Source organism: Pan troglodytes, chromosome 1 (genome assembly GCF_028858775.2).
Source record: "Pan troglodytes isolate AG18354 chromosome 1, NHGRI_mPanTro3-v2.0_pri, whole genome shotgun sequence".
In the NCBI taxonomy this organism is placed as follows: domain Eukaryota; kingdom Metazoa; phylum Chordata; class Mammalia; order Primates; family Hominidae; genus Pan; species Pan troglodytes.
The window spans coordinates 46,566,783-46,593,874 of record NC_072398.2 but is presented as its reverse complement, the minus strand read 5'-3'; the positions used below and the strand labels follow the sequence as shown (position 1 = coordinate 46,593,874).

The 27,092-nt window shown below is 37.7% G+C and overlaps 1 protein-coding gene and 1 pseudogene across 19 annotated transcripts in view; one reads left to right on the top strand and one right to left on the bottom strand.

Moving 5' to 3' along the window:
* Positions 1-27,092, top strand: part of PPP1R12B (protein phosphatase 1 regulatory subunit 12B) — a 239,945-nt gene that overhangs the window by 155,308 nt on the left and 57,545 nt on the right. For 2 of the 19 annotated variants that reach the window (XR_008536974.2, XR_008536973.2), the window contains one exon: positions 209-565. The exons of the other annotated variants lie outside the window; for them this stretch is intronic. The gene's annotated coding sequence lies outside the window, so the exon portion shown is untranslated. Of the gene's footprint in view, positions 1-208; positions 566-27,092 lie in introns of those variants that run through there. 19 annotated transcript variants of the gene reach the window in all.
* Positions 23,393-23,510, bottom strand: LOC112207294 (small nucleolar RNA SNORA70; annotated as a pseudogene).

The window sequence follows — 27,092 nt, the reverse complement described above, 5'->3', positions numbered from 1 at the left end:
GTCTTTTGAGCTAGAAATTGCTTCCTTTCTGCAACCTTGTCTAGAGGCCTTTGAAGTCCAGGGATGTCATAAGACTCTTCTTACTACATCAGAGGGATTCTATTAATTACCATGTCTGCAAATGATCTGTTAACTTACCTCTTGATCTCCTTTGCCAAATTTTCTTCAGCTCTATTACATCTTTGAATAAATGTCACTTCAATTTCAGTTAAGAAGACTCTTGGGGCCGGCCGTAGTGGCTCACGCCTGTAATCCCAGCACTTTAGGAGGCCGAGGCAGATGGACCACTTGAGGTCAGGAGTTCGAGACCAGCCTGGTCAACAGTGAAACCCCATCTCTACTAAAAATACAAAAATTAGCTGGGTGTGATGACGCCCACCTGTAATCCCAGCTACTCGGGAGGCTGAGGCATGAGAATCGCTTGAACCCAGGAGGCGGAGGTGGCAGTGAGCCAAGATCGCACCACTGCACATCAGTCTGGGCAACAGAGCGAGACCCTGTCCCCCCCAAAAAAAGACGACTCTTGGAAAAACTTTTATTAGAAATAAAACAACACCTAAAAGTTGTTACTGTATATTAAAATTTGATTTCTCTGGGGTGGCTAGAATGACAGTTACAGACTAAATTTAAAGCTAAAAAATACTTTAAAGGTCACCTAGTTAACACTGTCATTTTAAAGTTAACAGCTGAGGCCCAGGAGATTAAGTACCTTGCTAGTGTCACATAGTTGTAGTCCTAGTGCACAGCTGTTGCACTACCTTCCAAATTTGTATCTTTATATCTGTTATATCTCTTATATCATATTACATACTGTTATGACAAATAATATAGCATAATAGTTAAGAGGACACACCCAGGAGCTAGACTCCCTGCATTTAACCCCAGCTTAACCATTTAACTACTTTGGATAGGTTATTTAACCTTTGTATGCCTCAGTTTCCTCATCTGTAAAGTAGGGATAATAATAGTCTACCTCTTAGAGTTGTGAAATGAAAATGAGCTAATACATTTAAATAGAGATGATTACAATCCATTTAAATTATTTTCCAAATCTACAAGTTCCTACATCTGGATGAGAGTAAGGCTTTCGGAATACTTTTATTGGCCTTAGGATCACATGATTTTGAAGTTATTAATTTATCCTTAAAGAATGGATTATTTGGAGAGTCACAGAAGTAGCCCCAAATCTTCTATAACTCCAACATGTGTTCTGACACATAACTGAAGAATTTTGAGGAATAAGTTTTAAAGGAGATTGCTGAAGTAGGGGGAAAGAAATGAGTAGAAAGGAAAGGAACAAGAACTAAATGTTTCAAATTGTGTTTGGAACCTGTTAAGCATCTGATCAAGTCAAGTCCCTGCAGCTTCTCTGTCAAGCAAGCAGGCTTTCATTTTTATGCCTAAATAACCCATCCCATTTATGCTTCTTTGCCAGTGCTTCCAACAGTCCTAGTTTCAGAGATCTTTACTATTTTTTCCCACCTTCTTCCTTTGAGTAAATAGCAGCCCTTTTTCTCCAATTTTTCACAGTGTTGCTTCTGGCTATTTGCTGGATCCTTTCTCTCGAGCAGAATTTTTTAATCTTGTGAAACCACTTTATCTGCTGGAGGGTATCCAGCAACTTTCTGTCCACTCTCCACCACCAGTCAGTATTTTTGCCATTCTCCTTTTAGGTAAAATCCTAAGTCTGTTTTGTTTTCCTCTCTCTCTGGGGTTCGATTGCCTAATATGGTAAGGTATTTCCCCGACAAGATTGCGCTGTGGAGTTAGAACAACAGTTTGACTAAGTTTAAAGACATGGTAGGTGAGCTATCTAATAGTTATTTATGTAGTAAAGTAATTTTTTTGCAGTATATTACATAACAACCAAAATCTATTTTTTAAGCAAGCCTCTGTTGCTTTTAACAGACTTAAAGAGATAATAAAATATAGATTTTTCTCCTCTTAACCTGTTGAGGCAGATTTTTTTTTTTTTAAAGCGAAAGATAGCTCGTCCCCAGAATGAAAGGGTTTTGAAAAGTCTGAGAAATTTGATAACATGATAATGTTCATAAGGATATAAAAGTAAGGGTAAACTTGATAAGCAATGGCTGTTATAAACAGTCCTGTGGTAGCCAGCCTCTGGGAATTGGCAGGCATTCCACGTGTAGAAAAGCAAGCTGTCCTGGATTTCTGCAATTGATGACGATGCGCAGTCCCAGGGAAAAAGATAGAGACTGAGAAATGGCAGCCAACCAACTCTGTATGTGGGAAGCTGCCTGTTATCCAGCATGCACTGAAGAATCTTCTCTAGTGGTTGACTCCACATTGGCCTCGAAGGATCTTTCCTCTCACTGTACATTTGCTCTTGCTTTGCAACTATAGTTTCTTAAAATACTGCAGATGCTGTGATTTTCTATATATGGGTTGTGTCTTGCTGTAGCCCAAGCTGTATAAACCATCTTAAGAACAAAGTTTCTTTTGGCATCTTCCTTTTATGGACTCTATTAATTTTAGGTCGTGCTGTTGCCCAGGAAATCTCAGTAATCAAAGCTCACATGTATTCCTTTGAGACCCTGTAATTTTTGGACCTAGTGTCCCATTACATCAGTGAATTCTGCTTTAATCATAAATCTTTTTTAGGATAGAATAAATTGATCTTTGAGGTATCTGTTTGGACTTCTCTCATGCATCTCATCCAAAGATGTGAAAGGTTTATCCAGCTACTAAGGATAGTATAGTTAACTTCTTGATCTTTTCTTTTTTTGATTTCTTCTTCTGCCTCCATTTGCTTTCAAGATATTAGTTTGTGTTAGTGACTTGTGACCTTATGTCTTTTTATTATAGGAACACAGATGAGCTTAAAACTCTGCTGGAGCTTTTTTAAAAAAATGTTTATAAAAGATAGTAAATTTCATTAAAGAAAATTCATGAAGTATAGAAAAATATAAAGTGGTAGCTCTCAAAAGCAGCAGGAGAATTGCTAAAGGAGGTTGTAAAAATTCATAGGGCTACTTTCAGGGAATACAGCGATGGGGGATGTTCTGCATGCATTAAGTGGAAAGGGTGAGAGATGCTAGATATCCTAAAATGCCCCATATCAAACAAGTATCCTGAAGCTTGCTTGACTTTTGACTGTCTCCCTTGACAGTCATAGATGAAAACCTATCAGTTATCTGAGTCTAAAACCAAACTTGATTTTATGTTTAAGCTCATTTTTGAGGGGCAGTGGGGAGGAAGACAGTTCTAAAAATTCAACCACCATGTAAATGAGGAGAAACTGCTCTTAGTTTTATTTATCCCTGACAGCAATGCCACTTACATAATGAGTACATCATGCTACACGTTCTGTAGATCTGCATTTAACCTCTGCCTTCATGGTAACTATATGATGCATCCAAATCTCTGACTGCTTCTTTATGCCTTCTACTTTACTGGCCCAAGCATTAACACATTAAAATACTTATTTTATTATAAAGTGCTTTGCTCTTTATTTCTTCTTCATATTCTGTTATTTTTTAAATGATTTTAGTTTTATATCAGTGATTTTTATTTCAGGATAGTAAGGGGGTGTTAAAAATATTTGTTATGAAAAGGGATTGTTTCAGCTATGAAAGCTAAGAAAAAATTGTCCATAACCATCCATAACTATACTTTTCAGAAGAAATTATTAACATTCTAGTGAATTTCCTGCTGGTGTTTTTCCAAAGTTTTTCTTTTTAAAAAACGTATTTAAAACCAACTAATCACATTCTTTAGAAAAGGATCATTGTCAACTTGAGCATTCCTGGGACACCATCATTACTATGATGACAATTTTATAAGGTTGTCTTCAAAGCACTTGGGTTCAACTCTTTTATCAAAGTAGTCCTATGATGGCTTTGATCATAGACAGCCCCAGGAATAATTGTTTCTCTTTCAGTTGGAGTCTAAGAGTTACCTCGGTTACAGAAGTATTCATTTCTCCTGTTGATAGCATGGCTGGAGATCCTTAACCATGGCTTAGGCTTAGCTAATGTTAGAGTTCTAGCCCCATGATTGAGGTAGAAAGCTTGATGTGGGATTTGAAGTCCTTTTTCAGCAAATGCAATGTTTATAGATTTGCCCCAGCAGGAATGTGGAGCTTAAGGCACTAACAGACGTTACCTTTAGAAGTGTTATTTTGGTAGAATCTCAAAGGTAGGATAGTAGGACTACCTATCCCAAGCTGTAAAGCTTCCTGTATAAAGCTTGTAAAAATGTAAAGATGAATGGCCACCACCTCCCAATTTTAATTTTTCTCCATACTGTCTCAGTCTTCAGTAAAGCAAGTTCAAGGATCAGATAGCAGCCATTTAGTGACATGAATCTCTTCATAGAGAAACCATAGTTTTGTAACCTAGTATGATCCTTTAAGGTACATAAATGTTCACACAGATGTGCCTTCATAGAATATGTACTTTTAAGAAACTCTTAACTTTTTTATAGTTTAAATTTTTAAAAATGTTTTATTACAACCTGAACTCTTACACCTTAAACTATGTCAGTATTATTGGCTACCAAGAGGAAAGCAGGGAAGTTTTAAAAATCCATTGGCAAATTAATACTAGCATAATACATAATACAAGTACTTATTATGGTCTTGGAGCTTATAGCTCTTGTTACGTTTCTGAAAAATTTTTTCAGGAAACAGAAGCATTTTAAGAGGCAAACAACATGTTTGAGTATTATGTCACCAAATAAAACATTGTATACTTTAAGATGGCATTTTAGGAGTTGGAGGACTTTCAAAAGTGATATGCCAAATGGGCGAAACATGGGGCTGTTTATGGTGACTGAATGCTATATTTCTCATTTCTCCAAATGTCTGGTATAGCTACTACTTGCTGGCTGTTGTGAAGAGTCAACACTCTGCCTTTCTGAGGCTGATAGGGAAAGCAGATGTTTATAACCTATTCTCCGGCAGAACATGTTGGTGGTGGGACAGTGGTAGCAGCCTCACTTCATCTTGGGCACGTGATGCTCTAGGTCCACAAACTTTTTATGAAAAGGGCCTGATAGTAAATATTTTCCACTTTACTGGCCACGTAATCTGTTGCAATGACTGAACTCCACTGTTGTAATGGGAAAGCAGCCACAGACAATATGTAACTAAATGGGAGTGACTATGTTCCAATAAAACTTTATTTACAAAAGCAGGCCGGTGGACTGGATTTGGCCTGCAGGCCACGCTGCAGTTTGCTGGCCTCTGCTCTAGGTTACTGATAGAGAAAGTATTTGCTAATGTCAGCATAACTCCAAATGTCAATTTTCTCTCATCCAAGCACTTCTCTGATAACTCAGCATTGTGCCAATTCCCCTGATTCTTTGTTATCAGCAACAGTTTGTTGGGGAACATCATGTGTTTAGAGGGATAAATGTTGTTTGGGGCAGCATTAATGAGTTTTGGTCATGCAGCAGGAAGCAAGCTGTAAAACTTCCTGAATGAGAAAGTGAAGGAGAGAGGGGGAGTTGCTTCCATGTCATTTTAAATATAGTCTCTCTGTTATGTTTTAGTTCATTACCTTTTGAGGAGAAAGTCTGAAATGGTTCTCCTAGCGTGTCCCTATCTGTTTTTCTCATCTGATCCTATTCCTTCTTACTTCCCAAGGACCAGTCTTTGAGGTTAGCTAAGATTATAGTTGGAAATATATAATCACTTAATACTTGAAATTTAGCTTTTGTAGATTATGACCATAAGTAAATTTGCCTTTAAGGCTCACAGGTTCTTGGAAGAGTGCCTGTCAGAAGATTGTTAGTTGCTGTCATTCACTTTAATTGCTTGTTGTCATTTGAATTCCTTAATTAGGAGTAGATTATGGAATTTACTAGTTTTGCCTTGTCAACGCTTAGTCTACTGAATATGTGCAGGAAAAACATTTTGGGGATTTGTGGAGGGGATGACAGAAATCTTCAAAGTGATGACCCTGTGCTTGCTTGAAATGATAGTTAGGAGGGATGGATGTGGGGGAAGAGAAGCTGAAATCCTGATTCTTCAACAATTTTAAGGAAAAAAGTGATGAAAACTGACATTAATATGTCACAGTAAAGACTCATATAAGGTGTGGGAATTGAGCATGGGATGGCATAATTAATTTTGTGCCAAATAAACAAAATCAGATCCTTTCTTGAGAATAAATGTTCACACAGATGTGCCTTCATAGAATATGTACTTTTAAAAAACTCCATATATGACATGTTGTATGAGAAGGCTTCTCTTAGATCACTGGTGACCTCTAGTACTTTGGACTAAAACTAATGAAATATTATTTAGGCAGTTTATGTATCATTTCTGGAGTTCTTGACTTAGAGCTAAGGGCGTGTGTAGATACTGATATCCAGCAAGCTGAGCCATTTTCAACTATAATAACCTAATGGGTAAAGCTTCTATAGTAGTCTCCTTCAAACCTGTCAGTAGCAATCACTGGGGTTATTTGTTTACAATGTAGGTTTTTAGACCTCTCCCCTTGAGATTCTGGATAAGGAGGTGACATGGTGGTAGCGGGTGGAAGTCCTGGAAATCTATATTGTAAAGGTCTTCCAAAGTGTTTCTTAACAGGCAAGTCTGATGGATAGTGTTCCTAGAGGTATAATGTTTAGGGATTGCTAACATCCCAGGTAGGCCAATCATTAAAGAGTAGGATTAACTGTAGCACACTAAAGAAGCTTAGAGCCAACCTCTACTCTTTTCTGTCCTCCCGAAATACACATTTAACCCAGAGTACCAAATTCTCAAAGACCCTCTAGGACAATCGAGTCCCATTTGGGATGTCTTTTGCTCTCATGCAGCATGTGTTTATTCAGTCAACATATATTTATTGATGAGCCATTATATGTCAGGCACTATGCATTAGGGATGCAAAACTGTACAAGGTAGACAAAATTCCTGACCTCATAATACTCACATTTTATTTATTTATTTTTGATATGTATTATAGATATTGGAGTTATCCAATACAAGTTTTATTCAGGCAAGTATATATAGATTATATATTTATACTAATATATAATATAATAATATTTATACTATTTATTAATTTATAATACAATTTATATTTATTAATTTATAATACAATATAAATTATATCCAAATTTATACAATAATTTAAAATATAATTTATTAATATAAATATAACAATTATATCATAATCTAATAATATATATATTAGCAGAGTCTTTTAAAGTTTATTTCAATAATTTTGGGGAACAAGTGGTTTTTTAGTTACATGAATAAATTCTTTGATGGCGATTTCTGAGAGATTTTGGTGCACTCATCACGCAAGCAGTGTACACTGTACCCACTATGTAGTTTTTTTTTTTTTTTGAGACAGAGTCTCCTTCTGTCGCCCAGGCTGGAGTGCAGTGGCACAATCTCGGCTCACTGCAATCTCCGCCTCCCGGGTTCAAGCGATTCTCCTGCCTCAGCCTCCTGAGTAGCTGGGACTACAGGTGCCCGCCACCATGCCCGGCTAATTTTTTTGTATTTTTAGTAGAGATGGGGTTTCACCGTCTTAGCCATGCTGGTCTCGATCTCCTGACCTCATGATCCACCTGCCTCAGCCTCCCAAAGTGCTGGGATTACAGGTGTGAGCCACCGTGCCCGGCATATGTAGTCTTTTATCCCTCATCCCCATTCCACCCTTCCCCCTGAGTCCCCAAAGTCCATTATATCATTGTTATGCCTTTGCTTTTTCATAGCTTAGCTCCCACTTTCAAGTGAGAACGTACGATATTTGGTTTTCCATTCCTGAGTTATTACACTTAGAATAATGGGCTCCAACTCCATCCAATTTGCTATGAATGTCATTATTTCATTCCTTTTTATGGTTGAGTAGTATTCCATGATGTATATATACCACAATTTTTTTTTTTTTTTTTTTGAGATGGAGTTTTGCTCTTGTTGGCCAGGCTGGAGTGCAATGACATGATCTTGGCTCACTGCAACATCTACCTCCCAGGTTCAAGCAATTCTCCTGCCTCTGCCTCCTGAAATACTCACATTTTAATAGGGCAAGGGATATTTCTATTAGACATCCAAGTTGAGATGTCAAGTAGACAGTTGTCAAGTAGGAATTTGGACTTTATGGGAGATATTAAAGCTGGAGAAATACAGACATGGAAGTCATTGCTTTAGTGCTGGTATTTAGAGTCAGAAGACTGGGTGAGATCACCAAAAAGCATAATTAAAGCAGAAAAGAAGTCACCTGACTAGGATCTAGGATATTCCAGGGCTAGCCCTAGAAAAAAGCAGGAATATTTCTTCCATGATACATATACAGACAGTTGTTGAATCTCTTGTTGTGAAAGTGAGATCATGCCGATCTGACTTATTGTGATACATACACACATACCCCTTTATACCTAGAAAGCAATTAGAGCCTAGGGTCCAGGTGAAAGATAATGTGCTGAGTTTCTAATGGTAGGTATGAAGAGAATGGAACAATGTAAGAAATATGAAAACTCAGCAGGATTTGATGTTTTACTAGATGTGGATGATAAAAGCATAAAGAGCAGTCCCAAGGTATTTGGGAAGATGCATGGAATTGGCTTTGGAGCCAGAAGACCTAGGTTCAAAGCTTGTTGCATCTCTTATTAGCTGGGTGGTCTTGGAAAAGTAATTTAACCTCTCTGAGCTCTGAAAGTTCTTTAATCTGTAAAAATGAGATTATTATCCTTGTTTTGTAGGCTTGATACAAGGAACAGCAGTAATAATGTATATAAAGGGTTTAGCACAGTGCCTACATTTGGTAAATTTTTAAATAAATAAAGGTAGCTCATATGGTAATATTTCACCAGTCTCCTCTCCTCCCATCTTTGAGCTTTCATACATGTTATTTTCATTCTCTAGAATTCTCTTCCTCTTACTTTACTGCCTCTTCCTCTCCCTACTCCACTTTCTAAAAACATATTCATGCTTTAGGTTAAGCACCACCTCCTCTAAGAAGCCTTCCTTTGACCCCCTCCCTGGACCAGACTAGGTTTCCCCTAGCACTGTGAATTTATCTTTAATATGGAGTGGTAATCATACTATGTTGTATTTGCCAACTGACTGAACTCCTTGAAGGCAGGGTCTGGAATGAGATGGAGTCCCATTCCAGTGCCCAGGCTGGAGTGCAGTGGTGCAATCTCATGTCACTGCAACCTCCACCTCTTGGGTTCAAGCAGTTCTACTGCTTCAGCCTCCCAGGTAGCTGGGATTATAGTCGTGAGCCACCATCCTTGGCTAAATTTTGTATTTTTAGTAGAGATGGTGTTTCACCATGTTGGCCAGGCTGATCTTGAACTCCTGACCTCAGGTGATCCGCCCGCCTCAGCCTCCCAAAGTGCTGGGATTACAGGCATGAGCCACTATGCCCAGCCTGTTTCTTGTTCATTATATTTACAAGAATATCTAGTATTTAGGTATGTCTTCTGTGAATAGAGAACAATGCAATGCATGATATTCATTTTTTATTATGATGACTGCATAGATAATATGCCATTAATAAGATTGAGAATTCAGGAGGAAGAATATGTTTGGGGATGAAGATAATGATTTTGCTTTTGGACATGCTGAGTTCAAGATACCTATCAGACATAAGAAAGTAAATGTCCTATAGGCAATTAGATACATGGGTATGAAGTATAGGGAAGTTCCAGGGCTAGAGATAAAGAGTTGAAAGGTATCAGCTTGCTGATAATAGTTTTAAGCTATGAAAAATACATTTCCCAAGGTTAACTTTTAGAGCAGTGATTCCCAACTTCTTTTCTTCCCCAGCATTCTGATGGATATGAGGTACTCACTGTGTAACTGTGGTTCAATGTCTCAATGACTCTGAAGCAAAGGCAAGCAAAAGGAGCATGTTTCCCAGGGAAGGCCGATTATCAGAATGATTGTGGGGTGCTAAGGAGGGCCACTGCTATGAAAAGAGTACACAGTTTAGAGAGCCAGGGCACACCACTGTTTGAGATGGCAGAAGGGGAGAGGTACCTATGAAAGAGATCAGCAGGGAAATGATCAGAGAAGAAGGAAAAGAGCCTGGAAAGGAGAGTTCTGCTTTTAGCTCTTTGAGGAATTGCCAACACTGCTTTACACAGTGAATACTCTCACCAATAGTGTATAAGCATTTCCTTTTTTCTGCAACCTTGCCAGCATCTGGTTTTTGTTTTGTTTTGTTTTGTTTTGTTTTTTCTTTTTTTTTTTTTAACTTTTTACTAATAGCCATTCTGACTGGTGTGAGATGGTATCTCATTGTGGTTTTGATTTGCATTTCTCTAATCATCAGTGATATTGAGCTTTTTTTCATATGCTTGTTGACTGCATGTATGTCTTCTTTTGAAAAGTCTCTGTTCCTGTCCTTTGCCCATTTTTTAATTGGGTTTTGTTTTTCTCTTGTAAATTTAAGTTTCTTATAGATGCTACATATTATACCTTTGTCAGATGCATAGTTTGCAAATATTTTCTCCTATTCTGTAGGTTGTCTGTACTCTGTTGATAGTTTCTTTTGCTGTGCAGAAGCTCATAAGTTCAATTAGATCCTACTAGTCAATTTTTGCTTTTGTTGCGATTGCTTTTGGTGTCCTCGTCATGAAATCTTTGCCCATTTCTATGTCCAGGATGGTATTGCCTAGGTTGTCTCCAGGGTTTTTATAGTTTGGGGTTTATATTTAAGTCTTTAATCCATCCTGAGTTGATTTTTGTATATGGTGCAAGGAAAGTGTCTAGCTTCAGTCTTTTGCATATGGCTAGCCAGTTATCCCAGCACCATTTACTGAATAGGAAGTCTTTTCCCCATTGCTTGTTTTTGTCAGCTTTGTCGAAGATCTGATGGTTGTAGGTGTGCAACCTTATTTCAGGGCTCTCTATTCTATTCCATTGGTCTGTGTGCTGGGTATATACTCAGAGGAATATAAATCATTCTACCTTAAAGACACATGCATGCGAATGTTCATTGTAGCACTATTCACAATAGCAAAGACATAGAGTCAACCTAAATGCCCATCAGTGACAGACTGGATAAAGAAAATGTGGTACATATACACCATAGAATACTATGCAGCCATGAAAAAGAGTGAGATCATGTCTTTTGTGGGAACAAGGATGGAGCTGGAAGCCATTATCCTTAGCAAACTAATGCAGGAACAGAAAACCAAATACCACATGTTGTCACTTATAAGTGGAAGCTAAGTGATGAGAACTTATGAATACAAAGAAGGAAACAACAGACACTGGGGTCTACTTGAGGGAGGAGGGTAGGAGGAGGGAGAGGAGCAGAAAAGATAACTATTGGGTACTAGGCATAATACATGGGTGATTAATCTATGCAACAAACCCCTGTGACACAAGTTTACCTATGTAACAAACCTTCACATGTACCCCAGAACCTAAAATAAAAGTGTTTGTTTTTTTAAAAAAGAGTAGTATTCAACCAAACAAGGGAATGAAAACTTTCAAAGACTCAATGTGACAGAAACTTAACTTCTTATAACTCAAGCATAAAGGCTTATGTAGCTAGAAAATCTGCATATTTAGCCTGGCCTAGCTTTAGGCATAGCTAAATCTAGGAAGCTGAAACTTTCAGATCCCTGCTGCCTTCTTTGCATAGGCTTCAGAGGAAGAAAGACCTTCTCTTTCCTAGTGTCCATATATCTTTTTTTTGTTTTTTGTTTTGGTTTTTGCACACAGGATCTTGCTCTGTTACTCAGGCTGGAGTGCATGGTGTGATCACGGGTCACTGCAGCCTCTACCTCCTAGGCTCAAGTGATCAGCCTCCCAAGTAGCTGAGGTGATAGATGTGTGCCACCATGCCCAGCTAATTCTTTTTATTTTTTGTAGAGATGGAGTTTCACTGTGTTGCCTAGGCTGGTCTCAAACTCCTGGGCTTATGTTGTCCTCCCACCTTGGCCTTCCAAAATGTTGGGATTACAGGTGTGCACCACCACACCTGGCCTCGTAGTGTTGGTATATCCGATTGACCTTTCCTGGATCAGATGAACTTCCCTGAACCAATTTCTATAGCCAGAAATTAGATGAGATTTAGCGAGAGAGGCAGTGAAGCCTGAACCCTGAAACCAAGTTTAATTCAAGTCCCTCCTCTGCTACTTACTGTGTAACCTTGCCAAATTATATACTCCCTGTGTCTCAGTTTCCTTAACTTTAAAATAAGAGAAATCATAGTACTTATCACATAGGTCATTTCTTTAAATGAGATAATACATACAAAGTGGACAGAACAGTGTCTGGCACATAGTAAATTATCAATAAATCTTAGCCGCCATGATGATCATAATGATAACAATAGTGGTAGTGCTGGTCATAGTGATGAAGAAGAAACAAGAGCAGCAGCTACCACTTGTTATAGGGGTAGGGTTAGGAGAGGGTCAGCTACATGGAATAGATTCCCCACAGGAAATAGGGATTCTGTTATCAAAAGAACAGAAAGAGATAAAGGGTTGGAAAGATAAATTATAGCTACCAATAGTCCTCTGTAATCACATCCAGTAGTTTGAGAGCTGAAGAGTATCTCGTAGGTTTGCCAGTAAGGAGATGTTGCTGACTTGTGAGAGCAGTTTGGTGGAGTGGGGCTGGGGAGCATGAAAGGATGATATCTTCTCTTTGTGACTCATCTGCATATAACGATTTTGATGGATTTTCTGGGAATTAATAGTCTTAGTTAGTAGCCATTTGCCTTGTTGGCAGAGCTCCAAGATAGTTTGCCGTTAAAAAAAAAAATCCTCATAAAGGCTTAAACAGGGTTCAAACAGATCTAATCGTCATATCATTTGGCACATTGTGGTACCTGATTCCATCTAAATTGTTTTCCCCTAACAATCCTTAGTCCACATTTCTGCTTTCTCTCCTTGTTAAGAATAGATGGCAGGTCAACATTCTTGCCTACTCCTGCAAGAGCATCTTGAAGGAATGAAAGGCAATTATACTTCTGCTGCAAAGGAGCATTTTCCACATGTTATGCTAACAGTTATGAAAAGAGCTAGTTATTGGATTAGTTAGTGAGGTGTGATTGTCAGTTTTCATCAGGTTCTCATTACTGGTAATGTTGCCCAGACATACTTTTTTCTCTGAATATGCTTCTGCCTTTTCTGTGTCTGCTTACTTGTTTACAAAATGTTTTCAGAGAGAAAGTCTAATTCAGGGTTAACAAAGTTCTGCTAAGTCACCCCAAGATTATCTGGGCTAAAAACTTCTTAGTTTTTACAGAGTACAGTTGTGGAAAACAGCTCTTAAGAGTTTCTGGGTTAATCTAGAATGATTTCCTAAAAGAAAAGTTTTAGAAGAATTATTAAAGGAATTTTTTCCTGCCAGCTCTCCCCTCCCAAATTACAGCAGCACCCACAGACAAATATCACAAATAAAACAAAACTATATAACAGATAAATATGAAGAAAGAATGAGGAACTGAGAACTCTAGCCTCCAACTTTACCATTAATAAAAGCACATTACAGTGTTCCAGACTTGCTCTGTGAATAAGCTGTTCTCAGCTATGTATTTACGTTAGTTCCTTAAGTTCCTTCCAGAATTTATTTCCTAAAAATATTGGGGCTTTTATTGTTACTGCAACCCACAACTGACCTTTCAGGAATAAATTAGATTTAGATAGTGATTATTAGAAAGCTATTTCAAAATAGACAATTAACATGCATAAGAAAAAGTGTGTAACCTTACTGGTGTTCGAAACTATAATTAAAATTATAATGAGGTATCTTTTTTTTTTTTTTTGAGACAGAGTCTTGCTCTGCCACCCAGGCTGGAGTGTCATGGCATGATCTCAGCTCACTGCAACCTCCGCCTCCCAGGTTTGAGCAGTTCTCCTGCCTCAGCCTCCCAAGTAGCTGGGATTACAGGCGACCACTATCATGCCCCTCTAATTTTGGTATTTTCAGTAGAGACGGGGTTTCATCATGTTGGCCAGGCTGGTCCTGAACTCCTGACCTCAGGTGATCTGCCTGCGTCAGCCTCCCAAAGTGCTGGGATTACAGGCGTGAGCCACTGCACCCGGCCAAAGTAACATTTTTTTACCAATCATGATAGGCAAAGACTTTGAAAAGATAATGCCCAATTTAGCTAAGAATGTGGTGAAATGGGCCTTCCCATATTTTACTGTTGGGAATGCAAATTAGTCATTATTTTCTGAGGAGCAAATGGCTAGATTGACAAAAGTCCCAAATTGACCCAGAATAGCCCCCTATGAAAATGTATCTCTGGGAAACAGTTCTAAATATGGGAAGGAGGGGGATTTTATGCACAGAAATTGTTATCACAAGGTATGTTATATATAGGCAGCTCTGTAAATATTCATTCTACAAATACTTGAGTACCTACTATATGGAAGGCTATTAGGCACTATTGAACAAAACAGATTTAGCTCGTTTAGCTATTTATAATAGTGGAAATATTGGAAACAGCCTACTGTCCAGTATTCTGGCAGTGGTTAAGTATACTATGATTTATCCATCTAATGGAACACTATGAATCATAGTTTGCTTTACCATTCCCCACCAGCTAGCCATTTAGGGGTGTTTCCTTAAAATAGAGTGGATTATAAGGCAGCCATTTAAAAGTGAGTTACAAAGATAGTATAGTAACTTGGATAAATGCTTACAGTATAGTATTACTAAATGAAGTAGATACACAATTGTATATGTCATCTGATTACAACCATAAGGATGTAGCAGGCCCAGGTAAAGAGACCAGGGAGAAAGTGAGCAAAGTGTTAGCAGTGGTTGTATTTCTGTGATGAGACTAAATGTGACTTTTTTTCTGCTTTTCTTTATTTCCCAAATTTTCTTTAATGAGGCCTTGTTATTTGTGTAATTTTTCCCCCCTTAAATGCTTTGGTAACACACTTAGAAAAAGTTTGCATGAAAGTGAAGACTGCTTAGTGGCTATTTCGTGAACTGAGTGGGAATTTTGTCAGAGAACTTTATCCCTCTCTTTTGACTGATTGGCTATTTCAGCTCTGGTGGAAGTATGCAATAGTGGATAGAAATCTGCTGGACACTCACCCTTAATATAGTCTGTCTATACATATATAGCAGTGTTGATGCAATACACTGTGCCTCACAAATAGCAATGTAGATGATAAGATGCTTTTTGTTGTTTTTTTAGAAAACAGTATGTCTTTAGTATGTTATTTGAAGACTCGGGATTATGGCTAGCTGTGTGCCAACTTTCCATCCTTCAGACCTATAAAATCTGAATCAGTTTGGTTTTTTACTGCATTGTGGTGAAATGAAACAATTCACATAAATTTTTATTGTGGCTGATAGTCAAGGCTCTAGGAAGCTCTGAGATTTAATCTTGAGTTTTCCTTGCCACTTCAACCCAATTAAAAAAAATTTTTTTTTCTTTTTCTTTTGAGACAGGGTCTCACTCTGTCACCCGGGCTGGAGTGCAGTTGTGTGATCTTGGCTCACTGCAGTCTCCGCCTCTAGAGTTCAAGCAATTCTCATGCCTCCACCTCCTGAGTAGCTGGGAGTATAGGTGTTCACCACTACACCCAGCTAATTTTTTTTTTCTGTATTTTTAGTAAAGATGGGCTTTTGCTATGTTGGCCAGGCTGATCTCAAGCTCCTGGCCTCAAGTGATCCGCCCGCCTCTGCCTCCCAAAGTGCTGGGATTACAGGCGTGAACCACTGTGCCTGGCCTCAATTTAAAAATTATTAATCCACTCTTAACTTCCATTTAGTGGAACTCCAATTTTATCCTTTCTTTTCTCATTGTCTTCCCTACATTTCTGTTCACATGAAATTTCTAATTGTACAGACTTTGCAGTGTGCAGAGTCAAATCTCTCATATCCTGTAACTTTGCTGCATGCTCCTTAGTTTTTTCTTTATCTACACATATATCTGGTCAGTTTGATACATTTTTTTCTTTTTTGGTCTTCTCAGCTATTAGAAACAGACATGTTTGTAGAAAAGAACTCTTACCATTTGTTGTGTCTGGGACTTGTGTGGAGGGTTTTTGTTTTGGTCTGGGTTGGTTTGCTTTTTCTATTTAAAACTTAGATTGTGTGTACACCCACACAGAAACTTCATCCAGCTACCAGGCTGTTCCTTTGTAGAGTGGTGATCAAACAAAAATATGCATCTGGTGATTCTTTCATTTGATTTGAAAACTGATTTCAGAAACACATTATTTTCTTCTTTGACCTGGCAGATTATTACTGAGCAAGCTGAAGAATGGAGGACTCAGCCTACTTATAAAGTACCAAACTGTTAAGGTCACAGAAAATTATTTCTGGAAGGTACATTAGAAGTTGTTCTAGCCCAACTCTCTTATTTTACAGATGGAAAACCTGGGGCCCAAAAGAGGGCCTGGCTTAGCCTAAGCTGTACAATGACTTAGTGGTAGAAAATGAACTAGAACATTTCTGAATTCCCAGTCCAGCATTCTTTCCACTAAGCTGATGGCTGTCTTCCAGGTGCAGGAGTGCAGGTTGGTACTTATTACAGGACTCTGCTGGCTGCAGTGGCTCTTCCTGGTGCTGTGGAAAGTACCCTCTTCTTTGCTCAGTCTGATTCCATTTATGGGAAGCAGTGGTGGAGTTTGTACATAAGATTTACAGTAAAGTCTGCTGCTGACCCAAGTTTCTTAACCTTTTCAAAGTCGTCTTCCTTCCATTTCTGATTTCCTAGTACATCTATTATTTATTTCAATGTAAACAAATTCCAAATAATGGAAATTTGTCTCTACTACAGCTTATTCAAGTTTGAACTTTGAGTATATATGCTAATGTTTACAGACTGGTGAGATCAGGAAAATTGAACTGCTGTTATTTCAAAAGTGAAAGCTACTCTGGGACTTCTAGGCCAGGGTGGCAGAGTGAATACTCCTGAATCTTATTCCTCTCATTCAAAAACAGAGAAATTATGCATAAATATTTTTAAAGGTTTTAAAAAATACATAGTTATTCTTAAAAATAAGAAAGAAAAGTCTCTTTGGGCCAGTAATAGAAAAGCCACTATGATGGCAGGGGATCGGGGGGTGCTATGAATGGATATGGGCAATTGGGACCAGGTTTTTTTGCAATGATCCTGTCTGTGCATGAACCCAGGACCTAAGAGCACAATACAAATAGGAGCTGGGCTAATCTAACTTATCCCAGCAGTGTCACAGCCAGGAATAAGCTGCTTGTTCCTGACCAGAAGTAAAGAAGAATTGGCAGTCACAAGCAAGCGCAGGAAACCACTCAAGATAGGACTTGGACCCAAAATACTTTTGGGCTAAAAATTCAGAACTGGGCTACCTAGGAGGAAAGAAGGCCCAGAGCTACCAACTTAAGGTCTGGTTCAAGGTTGGCACATTATCAGATTTAAGCTGAGGCAACTTAAAACTGCCCTATAGATACAGGTACTTACATTTTTTAGTTATCATAAAAATTGAGCCCCCAAAACATTACAAAGAACCCAGTAAAACCTAAGATCATGAAAAAGCAGTCAAGAGAACCCAACAAATGAGAGAATTTATACCTGAGAAAAGAAGAACAATCTGGTGAGAGTTTAAAAATAAGTTAAAATTCTCAATATATGTACAGAAGAAATTAGATTTTACAGAATGAAGAACAGATAATGAAACAAGAAGAGAAAGCTGTGAGAAAGAAGTGTTTAGACATCTTGAAGTGAAAAATATTATAAATACAATATTGAAGTAAAAGAACAGTTAGACTGCACATACTTTCTATAGCTTAAGAGAAAATTAGAGAATTAGGAAATGGAACTGAGAAAATCTTTCAGAATGCAGTTTAGAGAGAGTTAGAAGAAAATGAAAGGGAAAGATGGACATGAAAGATGACCTGAGGAGCTCTAACATACATCTGCTAGGAGTTGCAAAGGAGAAAAAAGAATGAATAAAAAAGTGGCAATAATAATAACAATAACTGCAGCTAAGAATTTTTTCAGAAATGAAGCTGAGTCTTCAAAATAGAAAATGCTGCCATATGTAACACAGGATAGATAAATCCACAACTACATACATGATAATAAAATCGTAGGAAATTAATGATAAAGAGAAAATCTGAAATTCTGAATACAAGTATAAGAAAAAATTCTGAATAATGGAATGGTAGTCAAATTGGCAGTAGGCTTTGGCAACAGTAGATACCAGAAAACTGACTAGTATCTTCAAAGTGCTGTAGAAAAATAACTGTGAGCTTCCAGTTTCATACAGTGGTTTATATACAGAGTGGGAGCAAAATAAACACATCTTCAGATACACGAAGCTAAGTTTTCAACTCACAAACTCTTGGTGATAAAAGAACTAAAGGATGTTCTTCAGTAAAGAGAAAAATAAATGCAGAAAGAAGTGGAATACTAAAGCAAAGAGTGTTAAAATATGAGATAAAGCTAATATGCTTCAAAAGCTAGAACTAAATCTTAGCAATAATAATATGGTATTAAAGATGTAAATGTGTGCTAAAGTCCTTGTTTTGAGTAGAAAAGATACAGATGAATGTTACAGACTTTTAAAATATATATATTTAAATAAGTATGTTAAATATAAGGGTATCCAGTATAGTAATAGAAATATAGAAATAGAAGGTACAAGTCCTTAATCAGTAGGGGAAAGAGAAAAGATAGGTAGTATTTTAAATGCTTTCACTCCATTCAATAGAGGGCAGGAAAGAAGATAAAAAGAAGCAAAGGAAAAACATGGAAATAGGAAATACAAAATAAAATATGTAAGTAGTCATAATATAAATTAATCTACAAAGCCAGAGAGATAGTCAGATTATCCTTCCATATGCTGTTTTCAAAGTAACACTGAAAGATAAAAAAATACAAGTATAAGACAGGAAAAATTTTCTCTTGGTTACCACCAAGTGAAAGCTGGCAGCATGAACATCATTTGAAACATGAACATGTTTTTGCTTAAAAACAGCAAATGACAGAAATATATGTCTCACTTATAAATAGGGAACAATCCACGAAGATGATATAAAATGACTCTAGATACTGAAAATATACTCTCAAAATATATAAAACAAAACCGACAGAATTGTCAAGAAATAGCATATCCACAGTCAGTGTTGCAGATTTTAACACACCTCTCTTAGAAACCAGTATATCAAACAGTCAAAAATACTCAAGAACATAAAGGATTTGAGCAGCATAATTAACCAGCTTAATCTAACAGATATATAGCACACATAGGGCGTGTGTATTGTGACCATGCTAAATGAAAAATCAACATTCACTCATTCATTCAATAAATACTTATTTGTCCAATATTTGCCAGATATTGTTCGAGGTTCTTGGAATCCTTTAGTCAACAGTATAGACAATGATCCTGACCTGTTGAAGTGTACATTCTAGCAGGTAGTAAGATGAAAAGGCAGACAATAAACAACAAACATAATAAAGTATATGTTAGACACTGATGCAATTTGGAAAAAAAACTAGAAAGGAGAATTGAATAAAGAGGATTGGATGGAGAAAGTACAGGTTGTAATATAAACAGTGGGTCTGAGTATATCTTATTGACAGGTTGAGATTTAAAGAAGCAGAAGGAATTAGCCACAAAGATATCTGAAGGAAGAACATTTCTTCAGATGTAGTGTAGTGAGGTCCTCTAGCAAGAGGGTACAGCTAGAGCAAAGGCCATATGGTGGGAAAGTACTGACACATGAAATAAATGACAGGTGAGAGTAGCAGGAAAGAGAATCAGATCGTCTGAATGTAGAGTGTCATAGGCCTTTGTCATTTACTATGCACAAAATGAGGCGCCATTGCAGGATTTTGAGTAGAGGAGTGATGTGATCTGACTTAAGTTGTTTTTTTGTTTGTTTTTGTTTTGTTTTGTTTTGTTTGAGACGGAGTCTTGCTCTGTTGCCCGGGATGAAGTGCATTGGCGCCATCTCGGCTCACTGCAAGCTCCATCTCCCAGGTTCAAGCGATTCTCCTGCCTCAGCCTCCTGAGTAGCTAGGATTACAGGTGCATGCCACCACGCCCAGCTAATTTTTGTATTTTTAGTAGAGACGGGGTTTTACCATGTTGGTCAGGCTGGTCTCAAACTCCTGACCTTGTGATCTGCCTGCCTCGGCCTCCCAAAGTGCTGGGATTACAGATGTGAGCTACCGTGCCTGGCCAATCTGACTTAAGTTTTAAAAGAATCATTCAAGCTGCTCTGTTGAGATTAGACTTCAGACAAAGGTAGCAGCTGAGCAGCTATTTCAGTAATCCAGGCAAGAAATGATGACAGGGGCTTGGATCACATGATAGCAATACAGTTGTTGAAAGTTGGTTAGATTCTGGATATATTTGAAGGTAGAGCCAACATTTCCTGGAAGGGCTTGTGGGATGTGACAGAAAGAGGGAGGAATTTTAGATGATTCCAAGGTTTTTGACCTAAGCAACTGATAGGATAGAGTTGCCATCAACTGACATGGGGTAGGCTACAAATGAAGCAGGTTGGGGAAGAAAACTAGGAAGCCAATCTTATTTATTTATGTATTTTTCCCATAGATTTTGGGGGAACAGGTAATCTTTGGTTATATGAATAAGTTCTTTAGTGTGATTTCTGAGATTTTGGTGCACCCATCATCCAAGCAGTGTACACTGTACCCAATGTGTAGTCTTTTATTCCTTACCCCCCCCACACTTTCCCCTGAGTCCCCAAAGTCCATTGTATCATTCTTACACCTTTTCGTCCTCATAGCTTAGCTCCCTCTTATGAGTGAGAACATATAATGTTTGGTTTTCAGTTCCTGAGTTACTTCACTTAGAATAATGGTCTCCAATTCCATCCAAGTCACTGCAAATGCCATTATTTCATTCCTTTTTATGGCTGAGTAGTATTCCATGTTGTGTGTATATATATACCACAATTTCTTTATCCACTCATTGATTGATGGGCATTTGGGCTGGTTCCAAATTTTTGCAATTGCAGATTGTGCTGCTGTAAACATGCATGTGCAAGTATTTTTTTCGTATAATGACTTCTTAGGAATCCAATTTTATTTTTTTATTTTTTGGACAGAGTCTCACTCTGTCACCCAGGTTGGAGTGCGGTGACGCGATCTTGGCTCACTGCAACCTCTGCCTCCTGGGTTCAAAGTGATTCTCCTGCCTCAGCCTCCCGAGTAGCTGGGATTACAGGTGTCCACCACCACACCCGGCTAATTTTTGTATTTTTAGTAGAGTTGGGGTTTCACTGTGTTAGCCAGGCTGGTCTAGAACTCCTGACCTCAAGTGATCTTCCCACCTTGGCTTCCCAAAGTGCTGGGATTACAGGTGTGAGCCACCACACGTGGCCAGAATCCAGTTTTAGATATGTTGGTTTGAGATACCTGTTAGATTTCCAACTGGAAATTTTGGCAGTTTGGTTATACAGATCTGCCAAAATGCTGTGGAGTATTTAGATGATATTTAAAGCAATGAGACTGTATCAAATAACAGAAAGAAAATATAGAAAAGGGAAGAGGGCCCAAGAAGTATCTGGTGTCCTTTCCAGTGTGAGTGGAAAAAAAAAAATGTATCATGAAAGAGGTAGTTGTCAACAGTGTTAAATGTTGCTGATAGGGTCATATAAGATGAAGACTAAGAACTGACCATTGATTTTGATAACATTATGACCTTGGTAAGAGTGGTTTTGTTCGAATAGTGGGACAGAAAGCCTGACCGAAGTAATTTTAAGCCACATTGAGAAGAGAGGAATTGAAAACATTGAGAAAAGCTTTTTTTTTTTTTTTTTTTTTTTTTTTTAGAGATAAGTTTTTCAGGAAGAGGGGTTAGCAAGGAAATGGAGTGGCAGCTTTTGGGGAGAGTCAAGAAAAGGATGTTTTTTGTTTTGAGATGGAGTCTTGCTCTGTTGCCCGGGCTGGAGTGGTGCAATGGTGCAATCTTGGCTTACTGCAGCCTACACCTCCCAGGTTCAAGTGATTCTCCTGCCTCAGCCTCCCGAGTAGCTGTGATTACAGGTGCCCGCCACCACACCTTGCTAATATTTTGTAGTTTGAGTAGAGACGGGCTTTCGCCATGTTGACCAGGCTGGTCTCAAACTCCTGGCCTCAGGTGATCCGCCTTGGCCTCCCAGAGTGCTGGGATCACAGGCGTGAGCTACCACACCCCGCCAGAAAAGGTGTTTTTTAAGCTACATGTTTGCTTGTGAGAATGATCCCAATGGAGAACAACAACAACAACAACAACAACAAAAAGATGATGTGGGAGGAAGAATGGAGAACTGCTGTAATGAGGTCCTTGAGTAGGGTCTAGGGTACAAGTTGAAGGATTTGACTTCAAATAGAAGCATGTTAGATTCATCAATGGTAACAAGTGAGGAGATGGTAAATGGTGGTTAAATGTGGTAATAGTTTGTGGAAGTTCTTTTCTGATTGCTTCAGTTTTCTTAGTGAAATAGAAAGCAAGACCAGCAGCCAAGAAAGAACGTGAGGAAGGAAGTGTTGGGTGTTTGAGTTAAAAGGGAAAGGGGTAAAGTATTTATCTAGGAAAGTAAATGGACTAGGGAAGTATCTGTGTGTGCATTAGAGTCCACTAAAGGTTCAAAGTAATGAATTTAAATTGAGACCAATGAGCATGGTTGTATGTTTTTTTCCAGCCACATTTAGTTGCACAGGTGCGGGTGTGGAGTAGGCAGAAAATTGGATTTAAACAAGGCTATAGTTTTGCCAAGCACTATGAAGGGAGAGAGGGGAGAGTGATGATAATAATGATAAATCATGGAATGTAAGCTCGATAAAGAGGAGAGTGAAGGGACATCAAGAGCATGAGAGACAGTGGAGATTTCATGAGGGTGAACAATGAACAATAGTTCAGGATCACCCTAGTAGAAAGAATAAGCTGGAAAGATACGATGTGGAGATACAGAATTGAGATTATGGAGGGGTTATAGTTTTTTTGTAATGGCAACAAAAAGTTAGCTGAAGAAGAAAAGAATACTTCTGAAAAGTATAAACTTCCTTGTAGATACTGCATGGGTAAGGAGGTAATTATAATGAGTATTACAAAATAGTTAGAGCTGAACAACAATGAAATTACTTCACATTAGATCTTGTAGAGTAGCTAAAGAGAGAAAACTGTAACCTTAAATACATGTTTAAGGTTAAAAAATTAGAAAAAGTGAAAGTAAATGAGCTAAGCTTTCAATTCAAGAAGTTGAAAACAGAGTAAGCCCAAAGTAAGTAGAAGGAATGAAATAAAATAAAGATAAAAGCAGAAATTAATGAACAGAAAACAGAATAGCAGTAGAAATAGTGTTAATACCAGAAGCTGATTCTTTGAAAAGATAGAAAATTCAATAAGCCTTTTTATTTTCCAATGTCCACCTTGACTGCAGTGTTCTAGGACTTCTCAAAGGCATCTTACATGCTAGTCTGGGGCCGGGGATGCAAACAAAAACAGATCAGAGGCAGTTATTTTGGCAACAATAGGGAGAGAGAAGAGTCTTCAAGGTCCCTTAAAGCAACACGTACAACAATTGAGCTGCATACATAACCAGGGCATCTACTTTTTCCAGCTGCTGCACACTGAGCCCCATCAGGGAGGGTAAAATGCAGTAAACCTTTGAAAAGCTGATCTAGAGAAAAACTATAGGTGTAAACAAATAGTATTTGGAAGAGAAATAGGGACAAAATTAAGATAAACATTTAAAATATAAGATTATTTTGAGCAACTTTATGACAATAAGCTTGAAAACTTAGTTTAAGTGGACACTCTTCTGGGAAAATATAAAATATCAAAATGACTTAGGAAGAAATGGCAAAACAAAGAAGTCCCGTAACCTTTAAAGAAATTTAATCATACTTAACCACCACCTCCCCAACCTCCTGCCCAAAACACCAAGCCTAGAGTAATTTGGGGGATGAATTCTATCAAACTGTCAAGGAACAAGTATAATAATACTTGCCTTAAATAAACTGTTTCAGAAAATAGAAAGACGGAAGCGAGAATCTACACTAGATTGTTTTGCCTCCAACTTGTTTAGTAACAACAAAAAGAGGCTAAGAATTGAGACAAAGAAAAACCAAAATAAAGTCTGAATACTTCCCACAAACAGCACTAGAAAAAGACATCTGATTATACCTAGGTGGTACAGGTTTTAAGGATTGGACCTTTGACTTTGTGCTCATCCTTCTGTGTGGACCAGCTTTGCTCTTTGATTCCAGTTATTTTAATTCCAGTTGTAATGATGGATTTTGGACACTCTCAGTCTGTATTATGACCAACAGCATGTATCCGTAAGATAGCTAGGTCACTAATAGTCTGTGGCATGGAAAAAAATTTGTTTTGTTTTAATATGGTGCTAACTAAGCATATAGAGATTGACTCTGTAACTTTAACTCCAGTAACACACTGTTATCACCACGCAAATTGACCAGCCTGGTTAGTAACATCATATGCAATATCATACAAACTACGTAGAACCATGCCTGGGACACTCATCTGTTAGCTCTTACATGCCCTTTGTGCTCAAAGAGAACAATTTGTGGTTGTTGTATGCCAGTCAATTCAGTCATCATGGAGCTTAGTTGTTTACTGTATTGCATGCTAAGCAGTAGACTCTAGGAATCTAATAAATTTGATTCTCACATTGGTCCTGTTTGCCACAAACATTGCCATGCCTCAAGAACCTCACAAGTGTGTTTTTCTTAGAACAGTGCATATGTAGTTCTCATACTCTGCAAGTGTTTGCCTCAGCATAATTGTGTTTATGTGGAATTGCACTGGCATTGCAATGTGAGAATGACAGAGTTGACAGGACCACTAACGTGTACCCTGGGAATTGTTTCCCCCATCCCCATAGCTGGCTGAAGAAACTTTATTTCTGAGTTATTATGTAGGGACTGAAAGGTTTTTGTTTTTGTTTTTGTTTTTGTTTTTTTTTACATATATACACAGATTGTTTTTTACCTACAATGAGCAAAAATAATCTGGACAAAAAAATAATGCTCTCCCTGTTTTTTCTTTCAAATGTATACATATATTTGAATCTTAGGCATAGGGAAAAACTTTTATGTCATCTTCAGAGCTACAGCCATATTTTTTAGCTAGAACCAACTCTTAAATCTCTCCCGACAGAACCTTAAGGAAGGGGACAAAGTGATCTCCAGTGGAAATGTGAAAGGCATAAAAAGGAAAAGTTAGATATCTGGAGGATTCAGATGACACAAAGAAAAGTTGAAGATAAAGGAAATGAGAGGGTAAACCTAGTAGTACAATGGCATCTTTCATCTTCAACTATTTTAAAGTATTTTTACCTGAGAACGTGAAGATAAAGTGTATATAGATGGCACATAGACAACTAATAAATGAATAAACATTTACATTGCATATGTCAGAAGTATCTGCAAAGCAAAAAGGGTGCATGCCAGTTCATTGTTGATCAGGAAGAGTCTTTCATATACTCTTCCAGGATCTATGTTATTATTGAAAAAAAAAAAAAGAAGTTAGATGTTAAGTTTGGGAGTATTTTTAGTAAACCCAGATGAAGAGAGCAGCCTTTATTTCTGGATCAACTGCAAATTCACAACTATGAAGACTAGTTGAAATATTTAAATTTCTAGATAAATCATACATAGATCGCTTTTCGTAGGGCCTTTTCCTTAAAACTCTGCAGTTAACTAAAAGTGGGAAATAATTATTTTTCTTAACACCTGATGGACCATTCAGCCTCATTTATAGGCTCTAAAGAAAACTAACAAAATATTTTAAAAAATCAAGTTGATGACAATTTAAAAACTTACATAGAATTTCTGAACCTTCTTTAAGTTATAGGTTACATTTTCAAGAAACTGATCGTTATCAAACTTGTGAGCTGAAATTTAAGTGTGTTGCTACCAGGCAGTAATACGTTTTGCCTGGCATACAGATTATAAGCACAACTTAACTATCACAGATATCTTTGAGAACTAAATGGATTTATTTATTTTAAAAGTTATTCTAAAATTAATTCTGTACCTTTCTCCTCCGTACCTTTCTCCTTAAATTTTCAAAACACCTTTCTTGACATATAATTTCTGTACAGCTGCACATATTTAAATTGTAATATCTGATGAATTTGAGGAAACTCTCTCCCTAATTCTCCCTAACTCTTAACTGTACTAAATATTTATAGTCTTAACAAAAATTTCAGATAAATCATATGCTTTAAAGCTACTTATTCAGTGTTTAACTGACACTATATAGAGCGCTTTTGCTACTTTTAAGCTAATCAAAAAAGATATAATATACCCTGTTAGTGCTTCTGATCAGTTCAAGCATTTTTTTTTTTTTTTTTCTCATCAAGGTGCTGTGAGCATTTGGCAGGGTAATTCTTCACTATGTGGGTCTGTTTCTAGAATAGCAAGCATTCAGCATCCCTGAGCCTGGCATTTGAAATGCCAGTAGCACCCTCCAATCATTGTGACAATCAGTGTCCCCACATATTTTCAAAAGCTCTTGTGGTAAGTGTTGCCCCTTCCCCTCCCCGTGACAAACCTGCCCCTTATACCTTTACTGATGTTTCTAGCCTATGTGGCCTACAAAAAAAGTGTGAAGGGGGAAAAGCTATGTTGTTCACATTAAAAAGAGATAGGTTTTCATTTCTGCTTTTTGTAAGCCATTGCTAAAGTTAAATTTAATTGCAAAATACTAAACTCTTGAACCAATTCTAGGACAGGTTTGCAGAATGATTTTCTTAAAGGACCTTTATAATCTATTACCCTGAAATGAATTTCTGAGACTTAACATTCGTAACACTAGGGCATGATTAAATATATGGAAGCAAGATTGGGAACATTTTGTCAGCTAGTAAAGTTATTGTGAGCTCCATGCTGTGCAACTTGTATATCCTGTCTTGCTTTGCCTCTCTGTTGCTGCCTTGTACTCCAAAATAGCACCATCTCTTCTCCCTACTCCCAGCAACCCACTAGACTTTGCAGAAGCCATTAGTGGATATATTTTGTTGGTCTGATTTTTAGCTTTTTTGCTTGTTCACAAAGAACATGTGTCAAAGGCCCTTTATTACACTGAAAGAATTGCGTGACTTTTCTCTGTTCTGCATTTTCTTACATGTGGAATTAAGGCTGACTCTTTACTCTAAAATGATTCATTTTGTGGTAAAGTCCCTAATATGTCTCCCTCACTCAGGAGCATCTGTG